Here is a 12,203-nt window from a genome sequence, read left to right as displayed (position 1 = left end):
CATTTCTTATTCTTTAAAAAATAGGAATGACAGAGAAAGCATTTGCTGAATCAGCACCTATGTGTTAAGTACCTGAAGATGTGTTAATTTCTGTCCAGTCAAGGAAACGAAGTCTAGTACAGCAGCTGCAACTGGAGTCAGAAATTGATTGTTAATGGTAACACACAGTCATTTCTTGGCAAGCCAAATATGAGAATTAAATGGGGGATGTCATGGTAGCCAGAACCCCTGCATTTTTCAAGACCATAATGATACTAATCTCTGTAATCCCTCCAGGGATATGATATTGTTTTGAGTTTACTATTTTCCTAAATAAAGATAATTCTAATAGCTTACATTAGGCCTTTCCACACATGAGAGCCCACACACTACTGGTTAGGGAATCCATGGGAGGGAACTGCCAAGCACTAAGTATGTCTCCCAGTTATGCGCTCCAGAATATAGGGATGACTGCAAGATGGATTTGGGAACCAACTGGATCACAACTCCTTACTAAAACTCCATTGGTCACCAACCTCCATAGGCTCCTACTCCTTCTAGAGGACCACAAAGTTGCTTTGGATCCCCTAGGGTCAGCTTAATTTCAGAACCGGTGTCCAACAACTCCTGAAATGTCAGCTCATTTCTTTTTCCCCAGTGTACAGTTAACCTGGTAAGAAACCTTATGTCCAGTCATGTAAAATTTTAATAGTGCACCATGGTCCTTCCTCAAAGGGACATTGCCACCCTTTTATTCCCGGTGTTTTGATTGGTAATCTGTCTCACCTGGGAATTTTAGGGGACAGTGATGCAATGGCTGACCTAATGGAGGTGGTGGAGGTAGCAGAGGTGGCAGAGATGGAGGCTGAAGCAGAGGATGTAGAGCTGTTGTTGGGTAGCTGTACACCTGTAGTTCCAGTGGCAGTGCCTGTGAGGAACCCCGGCCTAGGTGGCAGCACACAGAAGGCAGTGCTCTGTGATAGTGGGCATCCATGGATTGGCTACCTTCCAGCTTGGTTGAGAAAAGAGTCCCAACTATGCCTGGTTCACTTGTGGAAGTGAAGATACAGTCAAGATTCTCACCCCCATCATGCCACCGCTCCCACAAATAAATCCTGAAGGGCCAAGACCAATATCCTTTACTTCTACAGCATTAAGCAATGGTATCAACTATTCTTCTACTAACCTGAATGGTGCACCATCCCCACCACAGAGATTCAGCAATGCTGCCTCTTCTTCATCAGCACTAACAAATCAGCAGTAGGGGCCAGGGATTTAGCTCAGTGGTTTGGTGGCCTGCCTTGCAAGTGCAAAGACCCAAGTTCAATCCCTGGTACCAAAAACAAACAAACAAACAAACAAAAAACAAATCAGCGGTTGCCAGCCACTTGTGGTGCTTGACAGCTCAGCAAGTTGAAATGGTTTCTTAACACTCTGCAGCATTTTGGAAATGATATTTTATCTGAGATTGGAGAGAAGGTTCCATCACTTGTCCTAGCACTGGTGAATTCAACAGTGACTACTGAGGAATTCTATTGCAAGATCTAGAGGCCACAAATTTTCCTCCCCATCCTTTTGTGATACCATTTCTCAAGGCCAACCTGCCCCTGCTGCAGTGAGAACTGTTGCACTGCATTCACATGGCCCAGCAGACCCCATCCCAGTACTTGGTGCAGCACGAACACCTTCTCCTTAACATCAGCATTGCATCCCAGGCTGACTCTTCTGAGATGCTTATGGAGGTACATGGAAATGGAAAGAGGCCCAATCTAGAAAGGGAGAAGAAGGTAATTTCTATGGATATACTGTTCTTCCTGAACCTCCTGCCAAGAAGGTGTGTACCATCAGCCCTGCTCCTTGGTATAGTTCTGCCCTTTCTGTGCCATTTATGAATCCAGGGAGCCAGTTTCATCCCACTCCTCCACTTCTTCAGCAGTACATCTTAGAGGATATTGAAACTTCCCACCTGTATCAAGAACTCAAAAAGATGCTAGAACTTTGGGAAGTTCGTGAGAGGCACTTCAATCTTGGTCTAAATGGAGGTTATCAGGCTGAAATGGTAGACCACCATTTGACATGGAGGGAATGGCCTGATGAATGGAAACATCTTCACCATGTTCTGAAATGGACAATGGAAACATTTGAAAAAATGAGTCACTCCATGGCAGTTCTCAGGTGCTGCAAGGAATCTGGTCAGGAAGAACTGAACTATTGGAAAAGACGATTTAATGAAAATACAGAGATGAGGAAAACGGACTGAGTTAGTCTCCAGGCAAAACAGCCCCAGAAGTGCAGATTCTCTATGTATTGGTAAGGACAGAGTCTGTAGGAAACTTAGAGCAAACATCTGGCTATGGACCCACCTAATGTGGTTCATCTATTTGACTTTAAAAACCAGAGGTTTTAAAAAACAGCTATCCCTCTGCTGGGTATCTTTCCAAAAGAATTAAAATAATCATACCACAGTGGTATATGCACATCCTTGTTTATAGTGGCACAGTTTGTAATAGCTAAAACTTAGAAACAGCCCATTTGCCCATCAGTTGGAGACTAGATAAAGAAGATGTGTTTTTTCTATAAAATGTAGTATTACTCAGCCATAAAGAATGATAAATTAGAGTTATTCATAGGAAAATGGATGCATATTGAGGTTATACTCTTAAGTGAAATAAATAAGCCACACATGTATAAATACTGAATAGTTTCTCTGGTGTAAAAAACTATAATTTTCAATAAGATCCTAATGTGTAATTGATAATATGTAATAGGAAGAAAAGGGCTTAAGATGCAGGAGAAGTGGGAAGGGTAGGGGAAAAGTAATAAGGCAAAAGGAAAAAAAACATGAGAAAGTGAAAAAGTAGAAATAAAGTGTTTGTAAATGGGGAGGGGAGGGGTTGAAGGGAGGGCAAGGACAAGGGGAAAAAATGAGAACCAAGCCCTGTCATGTAAAGATACAAGAGCCCAATGATGAATGTAACTGTACTCTATACCTAAAATGTACCAATAAACACAATGAGAAAATAAATGGTGTTCCATTGTAGAGTAGGTGAGATACAGGTGATTAGAGTAAAGGAAAAAATACTTGAAGTTCTTGGCCCCTGGCATATCTAAGAAATGTTCATTCTTCCTCATGGAGACTCATTATGCTTGTGAATTTGTTTCTCTCTCTCTCTCTCTCTCTCTCTCTCTCTCTCTCTCTCTCTTCCTCTCTCTCTCTCCACATATAGACACACACACACGCATGCACACACACACACACACACACACACATTACAGTGTTCAAAGATTGCTCAGTTGTGAAAGTCTGACTGAGGCCAGGTGTGGTGCACACTGGTATTTTAAGGTAAAAAGATCACAAGTATGAGCCCAGCCTGGGCATCTAAATGAGACCCTACCTCAAAAAAGGGCTGGGGATGTAGCTGAATCCAAAGGCCCTGAATTTGATCCCCAGTACTACAAAAAGATAAAGTCAGCCTGATTGATTATAAAAATTTTCTGAGGTACATTTCTGCTCATTTGCCCTTAAATTTTCTGATTATTTAAATCTAATAAACTTTAGTATGTTTTCTGTCTGTTTCACTTTTGGGAACACAGTGGCTAATCAGCCAACACCATAGGTCTACATGTATTAGACCATTTCCATCATTGTTCTGCTTCTAGTCTCCATTAGACTAAATTCGTGTACATTATCTTTCTCAGTACATTGGTTCCAATTTATCCCTGCCACTTTAAGATCTAATTAAACACATAATCCTTAAGTTTCTTAATTGAGTGACTGCTATCCCTACCAGCAGGTCTGACCTACAGAGAAGAGCAATGACAGAGATCTTCAGGGATGTTGCTGCTCCCTTATGAATCTGTTTCTCAAGGTGTTAGTGATGGGTACATTTTCTGGATTGTCCCAGAGTAGACCATTAGGTTTGTCATGGAAAATCCACTCCAGAATTCCTATTTCCTTGAGCCTTTGAATTCCTCTTCAACAATAGACCAAAGAATATCAGGCATACAGAACTACACACAGTGGGCAATCTTTGGTCACATTTCTGCCAAGCAGACATATAAACCATGAATACATTTTTTAAAACCCCGGTAGTTGAAACATTAATTTAAAAAATCTCTATTTAATACATCAACATCAGAAGACTCAAACTGATTTAAATATATCTTTTCTTGCCACCATTACCCTACACTTTAAAAAAAATCCATTTCCATACTTATACTTGTTAGCTAGGCCTCGGATTATAAGAATTAGAAAATTTAAGAAATTCTTAGGGAGTATAACAGACTTTCTCATGGGTCATACTATGGCCATCACTTATAGGCTATCTTCTGAGATTTAAAGAGCATGGTCTAGAAGCAAAAGTGAGAAAATATGACAAAAGGAAAAAAAATGGAAGCAAATTATTTTGTAAATAGGGAAGGACGGAGGGGTGGAGTGAGGGCAGGTGAATGGGGAAAAATCAAGAACCAAGGTACATCATGTAAAGGTACAAGGTCCCAATAGTGAATGTAACTATACCGTATACCTAAAATGTACCAATAAACGATAAAAAAGTAGGTGGTGAGAGTGGGCGCTGAAGAGTGTAAGAACGATCATGCTTGGTCAACATTGAGTTTCCTTACATGTAAAAGGGGAGTGGAGGTGAGGATGTCTTCACTACCGTGGGTATGGAAATCTCTGTCATAATAACCTCATGAGAACCTAAGAGCTCAATGTCTCACCCTCATTAGGATCCTCCCAAATACCTCCACCCCAATTTATGGGATCCTAATGTTTTCCTATTAGTGTCTTCACCTTCATTTCAGATACCCTTTGAGGCTAAACATTAAGTTTATGTTACAGTTCAGCCAATTGAATTATATTTGGGTTTCTTCAATTTTAGCCATGTGGCTACAGGATGGAATAGTCTCTTAGTTTTAGATTTATTTTCCAGTATCAAGGATTGAACATAGGACCTTGTTCTTGCTAGGAAGGCACAGAGCCACTGAACTACGTACCCACCCCAGAACCCTAGATTCTTTATTTTTGTATTGGGGATTGAACTCAAAAACTTGTTCTGATGATGCAGGTGGTGGAACAACTGAGCCAAATCCTCAGCCCCACCCTAGATTCTTTATGCATGTATGGAGCTGGGAATTTGAATCTTTGAATTTATTATTTTTCTTTATTAAAATTACTCTCAAACTTAGAAGATTTGGTATTTTCTATGCATGTTTTGAGTCCATTAGTTTCCTGCACTAGTTCATCCACAGATGCTAAGATCAACCAGACAGCAGCATTATACTTCTCACTTTGCCAAAAATATTCTGAAGTGTCATATATAGGAACACTAAATTCCTTATATTTCACAAGTGGTGAATTAGGATAATCAAATAATGGGGCTGGAGATTTAGCTCAGTGGTTCCACAGCCTGCTTTGCAAGGGCAAGGACCTGAGCTCAATCTCTGGTACCAAAAGCAAACCAAAACAAACAAACAAACAAACAAAAAAAGAGTAATGAAATAAATCTACATTGCATATTACTTTAAAGAGTTTACACCAAGGACAATCAGTACTATGCATATTATCAGGAGAGACTTTGGAATCTTCAGGTCTCATCATATTAGAGAGTCAACTCCAGGAATCCCTAAAGCCATTAAGAAATTTCATTATCATAAGTCTATTTCTTTAGAGCCACTCCTGATACAAAATCTGTATCAGTCAGTGATCATTAAAGGAACAAATTTAATAAATGGCAAAGACTGAAAGTCCTGTCACTAAATCCATTCAGTCACACCGTGAACTGTGCTAAGCTAATCACTTGGGCATTTCTTACATTGACACAATGGTTAACATTCACGCACACCCAAAATATACTTAATGTGGATTTAGTGATAATAAAAATTTTCTTAATAATTTACATTAAGATTACACAATGATCTTCTAAGTAGTGTAGAACACAACAGCTATTGCCCTGAAATATATTAGTTTACATACACATGTAGATTTAAGTCTCTCTGTGAACTACACACTGACACTTTAAATGCTTTCCCTAATGCACTGCTTTACTAGATTAAAGGATGTTGTTTAATTTGTTAATTTCTTATGCTTCTCATCACATCATGCAAGAGAAAATTACCAGAGAGTATTGAGTGGAGACTGTGTTTGAAGTACGACAATTAAGGTCTACTCAATTTTACTATAAATCACATTTTCTCAATAAAAAAAAAACAGTATGGTTTTTCTAGTAATAATCCCCGCATGATTACTGATGAAGATCCATTATCTTGCATAGGAAACATTTTCACTTGGCTCCATTAGAGAAAATTGGAATCTGGAATGGGAGTTAGGAAATTACTATTTTAGATGTGTATATTGGCCTGTTACTAATGTACAGTGTGTAAATCTATCCACCTCTGTGAGCTGTTACTGTTTCTTGGCAGTACTGATGGAATCATGCAGCTTCACAATACTGTTCCATCTAACAAAAATTTGGAATTTACATATTTAATTATTGTGGTTTTGTTAAAAAAGAGCACTCTCTCTTCATATAAGTAGCATGTTCATTGCTAGATAAAACTGAGAATAGGCACTGGGGTGTGACATAATCCAAAATGCTAAAATATTCCTCACCGCTATTCACAATATTAGCCCCTTCTCTATACGAATATTTTAGTTTTACATCCAGAAATATCATTGTTATGATCTTTGAATAATTTAATGTTGTAGCCTTTACTAAGTGAAGATTCAGGGGCAATGTGTCCATAATGTAAACACAAACAAGAGCTCTTTTACCTTGTTTCTTGTTCTATCATATATTCCCAACTGAGATGAAGTTGCAGGAAGGAAGATATCAGTTTGTGTTAGCTACAGTGATTGTGTTCATTTATTAGGAGACAAGGAAGGGCCTATTAAATGTTTAACACAGATTTTTACTTTTAATTTCTCCTGTACACCAGCACTGAGGTAGAATTGGAGGAGTTAGAAATGAAAGTCAATCTCTTCCAAATACTTGCATATCATGATGCAAATATTTTTTAAAATCCCAAATAGAAAAATGAGAAAAAAAAAACAAACTGCAGACACGAGGCATTTTGTTTGAATGGTGTTCAATTGAGTCTCTTGTCATTAGTTTTATTAATAATATCTAAATCACATTTAAGCTCACATTATATATTTATTACCTATTAATACCCTGAGGAGCATTTATTATCTATTTAGCCCATACTAGATATAGTTTTACTAACTAGAAACAAGCTTCTATGACAATGCTGAGTCTCAGAGATACAAATACCCTGCTATATTTTACAGAAATTAAGGATAGAGTATATCCTCAATATGTGAAATAAATAAGTCACACTTTTGTAAATACCGAATAGTTTCTCTGGTGTGAATAAACTATAATAGTACATAAGATCCTAATGATGTAATGGACAATGTGAAATAGGAAGAAAGGGGTTAAAGGTGTAGGGAAAGTGGGAAGGGTAGAGGAAAGCTAATAAGGGGAAAATATGAGAAAATTAAAAAATGGAAGTGAAGTGTTCATAAAGGGGGAGAGGATAAGGGGGTAAAGGGAGGGCAGGGACAAGGGGAAAAAATGAGAACCAAGACCTGTCATGTAAAGGTACAAGATCCCAATAATGAATGTAACTGTACTATATACCTAAAATGTACCAATAAACTAAACGAGGGGAAAAAATAAATTAAGGATTGAGACATAATTGAAAATTAAATTTTCAGTCCCTGTGCTGCATCCACAAACCATATTCCATGTTTTCAAAGCATCAGAATATTTCCAGCAAGAGTTCAGAGGCCTATGTCACATCTTTGTCTGAGGATTATTCAACTTTTTCCAGTTTCCTTAGCAAAAATGAAATAAAAGCTTGAGTTGATTTTTCTTCTTGAGATTGAGAAGAGTGAACTTTAAAAGATTGGAGGAGCGTGCCAGGGATTTAGCTTAGGGCCAGGGATTTACCTCAGCGGTTCGGTGGTCTGCCTTGCAAGCGCAAGGACCCGAGTTCAATCCCCAGTACCAAAAAAAACAAAAAAACAAACAACAACAACAACAACAACAACAACAAAGATTGGAGGAGCATGTGGAGGGGATCCAGAAAAGTCTGGAGTGCAGAACAAGAATGAGGTCAGTTCTAACCACTGTGTGTTCTTATAGTTTACTGTGATAAGATACAAATAACTGTTTCATTTTAACTAACTTTAAGCAGAAAAGTTTGATAACATTAATGACTATATCTTTTTATGAAAACATTATTCTTACCTATCTTCAGAAAATTATTATCTTCCTACTGTAGGTGTCAGTTCTCCTTTCTCCTGTGATCCACGTGGCACTCCAAAGAGTAGAGCATAGTGAGAAAGGGGGCCATTGCTGGAGAGGCAGGGAAGAGAGATGGGTGCTTGCATTGTCAAAGGAACTATGTGCAAGATTCGCCTGGCAAGATGCCCTGAGTGCTATCAGACAACCTCAGCTAAACTCTAAATTCCACCATCACCAAATCAGCCATGACTCTAATATGAAACACCAAGCATCTAAATTAATGTGACCCTGAGAGACAGCATTTATAGGTGAATTTGGATTGTATAATTTCTCTACATTTTCAAACATGCATTCAAGTGAATGCCAAATGCCCTGTGATTAAACTCTCCTACTGTGGAGCCTCTTTAGAATATGGCTAATGTTCCTGTTCCTCAGGCAGTAGATGAAGGGATTCAGCATAGGGGTGACAACAGTGCACATCGGTGAAGCCACCATTCCCTTTCTGGGAGAATATGATACAGCTGAAGCACGATACACTCCAACACCACTTCCATAAAATAAGCAAACCACTGACAGGTGAGAACTGCAGGTAGGGAAGGCTTTGTACCTCCCACCAGATGATGTTATTTTTAGATTGGAAAAAAACCTCACAATTTTATAGTAAGAGAATAGGATCCCTACTATGGGAAAAAGGCCAAGTATGGCAGCAGCAAAATATGTGATCATGTTTTTGATTAAGGTGTCAGAACATAAAAGGTTAAAAACTTGAGAAGGATGGCAGAAGAAATTAGCATTGGTAAAGGGAGGGCAGGGACAAGGGGAAAAAATGAGAACCAAGACCTGTCATGTAAAGGTACAAGATCCCAATAATGAATGTAACTGTACTATATACCTAAAATGTACCAATAAACTAAACGAGGGGAAAAAATAAATTAAGGATTGAGACATAATTGAAAATTAAATTTTCAGTCCCTGTGCTGCATCCACAAACCATATTCCATGTTTTCAAAGCATCAGAATATTTCCAGCAAGAGTTCAGAGGCCTATGTCACATCTTTGTCTGAGGATTATTCAACTTTTTCCAGTTTCCTTAGCAAAAATGAAATAAAAGCTTGAGTTGATTTTTCTTCTTGAGATTGAGAAGAGTGAACTTTAAAAGATTGGAGGAGCGTGCCAGGGATTTAGCTTAGGGCCAGGGATTTACCTCAGCGGTTCGGTGGTCTGCCTTGCAAGCGCAAGGACCCGAGTTCAATCCCCAGTACCAAAAAAAACAAAAAAACAAACAACAACAACAACAACAACAACAACAAAGATTGGAGGAGCATGTGGAGGGGATCCAGAAAAGTCTGGAGTGCAGAACAAGAATGAGGTCAGTTCTAACCACTGTGGGCTTTCTCTATCTTTGATCTTTGCCTCTGATCTCAGAAATTCTCCCTAGTGTTGAGGCAGTAGGTGTCAGTTCTCCTTTCTCCTGTGATCCACGTGGCACTCCAAAGAGTAGAGCATAGTGAGAAAGGGGGCCATTGCTGGAGAGGCAGGGAAGAGAGATGGGTGCTTGCATTGTCAAAGGAACTATGTGCAAGATTCGCCTGGCAAGATGCCCTGAGTGCTATCAGACAACCTCAGCTAAGCACATATTCCATTTTTTCTACCCAACACCCTGTAACTGATTATACAGAGTACTGTACTCCATTTTTAAAAACTTTTAAATAAAATGGTGTAAGAACTTATCCACACAAATTATATGAAAAAAAAGTTACAGGAACACAGAAGTGTGATGCTGCCATTTTCAAATCTCTCAATATTGGTTCACAATGTTGTGATCATCTTCATCATTACACGAATAATACTTTCCAGGTGATATTCCAGCAAATATGTACAGTCAAGGATTAGGTGTATATGGGGAGCAGGACAGGGTGGGAATAAAGAAAAACTGACTACAATGTTTAGTTCTCCATGAAACTGAGTGTAAAATTCAAAGTACTCATAGCCAAAACTATGGACAATCCAATCAGCTCATCTCACTATTCACTTTCATGTATGTGTTCATGATGGGAAACAGTGCTTACAGTAGTTCTTTATCCATCCATCACATCCCTCAACATTGTTATTATCCACCTAAGTCAAACAATGCTTTTGCCATCTCTAACTTCTGAAATTAAATTGAATTTGATGAACAAAGAGCAAATAAATGTCCAAAAGTGTCTCTGGGTTCTTCCTTTACTCAGGAGGAATTTTAAGTAAATTTGGTAATTTACTCTTTTAAAAAATAGTCTCTGATGGGAGGTGAGAGAGCACCCCTGTAATCCCACATGTGGGAGGCTGAGGCAGGAGGTTCATCATGAGCTCAAGTCAAGAATGGGTTATACAGTGAGTTTAAGGCCAGGGTGAACTATATTGTAAGATCCTGTCTCAAGAAAAGTCCTCAAAATTTTGTTCTTATAGTTTACTGTGATAAGATACAAATAACTGTTTCATTTTAACTAACTTTAAGCAGAAAAGTTTGATAACATTAATGACTATATCTTTTTATGAAAACATTATTCTTACCTATCTTCAGAAAATTATTATCTTCCTACCTGAAACTTTGCACTCATATGAAAAACTCTAAATTCCACCATCACCAAATCAGCCATGACTCTAATATGAAACACCAAGCATCTAAATTAATGTGACCCTGAGAGACAGCATTTATAGGTGAATTTGGATTGTATAATTTCTCTACATTTTCAAACATGCATTCAAGTGAATGCCAAATGCCCTGTGATTAAACTCTCCTACTGTGGAGCCTCTTTAGAATATGGCTAATGTTCCTGTTCCTCAGGCAGTAGATGAAGGGATTCAGCATAGGGGTGACAACAGTGCACATCGGTGAAGCCACCATTCCCTTTCTGGGAGAATATGATACAGCTGAAGCACGATACACTCCAACACCACTTCCATAAAATAAGCAAACCACTGACAGGTGAGAACTGCAGGTAGGGAAGGCTTTGTACCTCCCACCAGATGATGTTATTTTTAGATTGGAAAAAAACCTCACAATTTTATAGTAAGAGAATAGGATCCCTAATATGGGAAAAAGGCCAAGTATGGCAGCAGCAAAATATGTGATCATGTTTTTGATTAAGGTGTCAGAACATAAAAGGTTAAAAACTTGAGAAGGATGGCAGAAGAAATTAGCATTTTCCACATCTTTGAAGCAGGTAGATTGCAAGACAACTAAATTCTGCAGCTGGGAGTGCAAAAGGCTAACAAGTACAGAAACCAAAAGTAATAAGACACAGAGGCGAGGATGCATAATGACTGCATAGTGCAGTGGATGGCAGATAGCCACAAACTGGTCATAGGCCATCACAGTCAGAAGCATGTCATCCATTGATGAAAATATAATTAAACAAGACATCTGTGTCAGGCAGTGCACATATGAGAAGACTCTGGTCTGTGTTTGGATGTTCACAATCATGTTTGGTACCATAGTGGAAACAAAACAGATGTCAACAATAGATAGGTTGGAGAGGAAGAAGTACATGGGGGTGTGGAGGTGGGGTCCGAGCTAATGGCCAGGATGATGAGCAGGTTCCCAAGCACTGTGACAATGTACATGGAGAGGAAGAGTCCAAAGAGGACAGGCTGCAAGTCTGGGTCCTCTGAGAAACCAGTGAGATGGAATTCTGAGATATACATTAGACTATGTGTCTCCATAATGCTTGAATATCTTTTCAAAAATTCATTGGAAAAAAAAGAAAGCAGGAAATAGTACACAAAACCCTCTATATGTAAAAAAATCACATTTTTGTCTGTGAAATATTCCATGTCTAACACCTTTAACCATGTTGTTCCATCATGAAATCCTTATCCTCAAGAACTCTTTTATTAGTTTATTCATTATCCACCTTGTTCTATACACTCCTTCTTTGCATTCTAATTTACAAATTTAGAAAATGAGAGTTCATAATTTTATGAACACAACAA

At 38.5% G+C, this 12,203-nt stretch overlaps 2 pseudogenes; one reads left to right on the top strand and one right to left on the bottom strand.

Annotated features, from left to right (window-relative positions):
* The first annotated feature begins 964 nt into the window (after positions 1-964).
* LOC104869796 lies at positions 965-3,596 on the top strand (annotated as a pseudogene).
* Positions 3,597-10,998: 7,402 nt separating this feature from the next.
* LOC104869741 lies at positions 10,999-11,933 on the bottom strand (annotated as a pseudogene).
* Between the last annotated feature and the right edge of the window lie 270 nt (positions 11,934-12,203).

The sequence above is a fragment of the Fukomys damarensis genome, unplaced genomic scaffold (genome assembly GCF_012274545.1).
Source record: "Fukomys damarensis isolate Sample0158 unplaced genomic scaffold, DMR_v1.0_HiC HiC_scaffold_30, whole genome shotgun sequence".
Taxonomy (NCBI): Eukaryota; Metazoa; Chordata; class Mammalia; order Rodentia; family Bathyergidae; genus Fukomys; species Fukomys damarensis.
The sequence above is the reverse complement of the archived record's forward strand: the minus strand, read 5'-3'. Positions and strand labels throughout refer to the sequence as shown.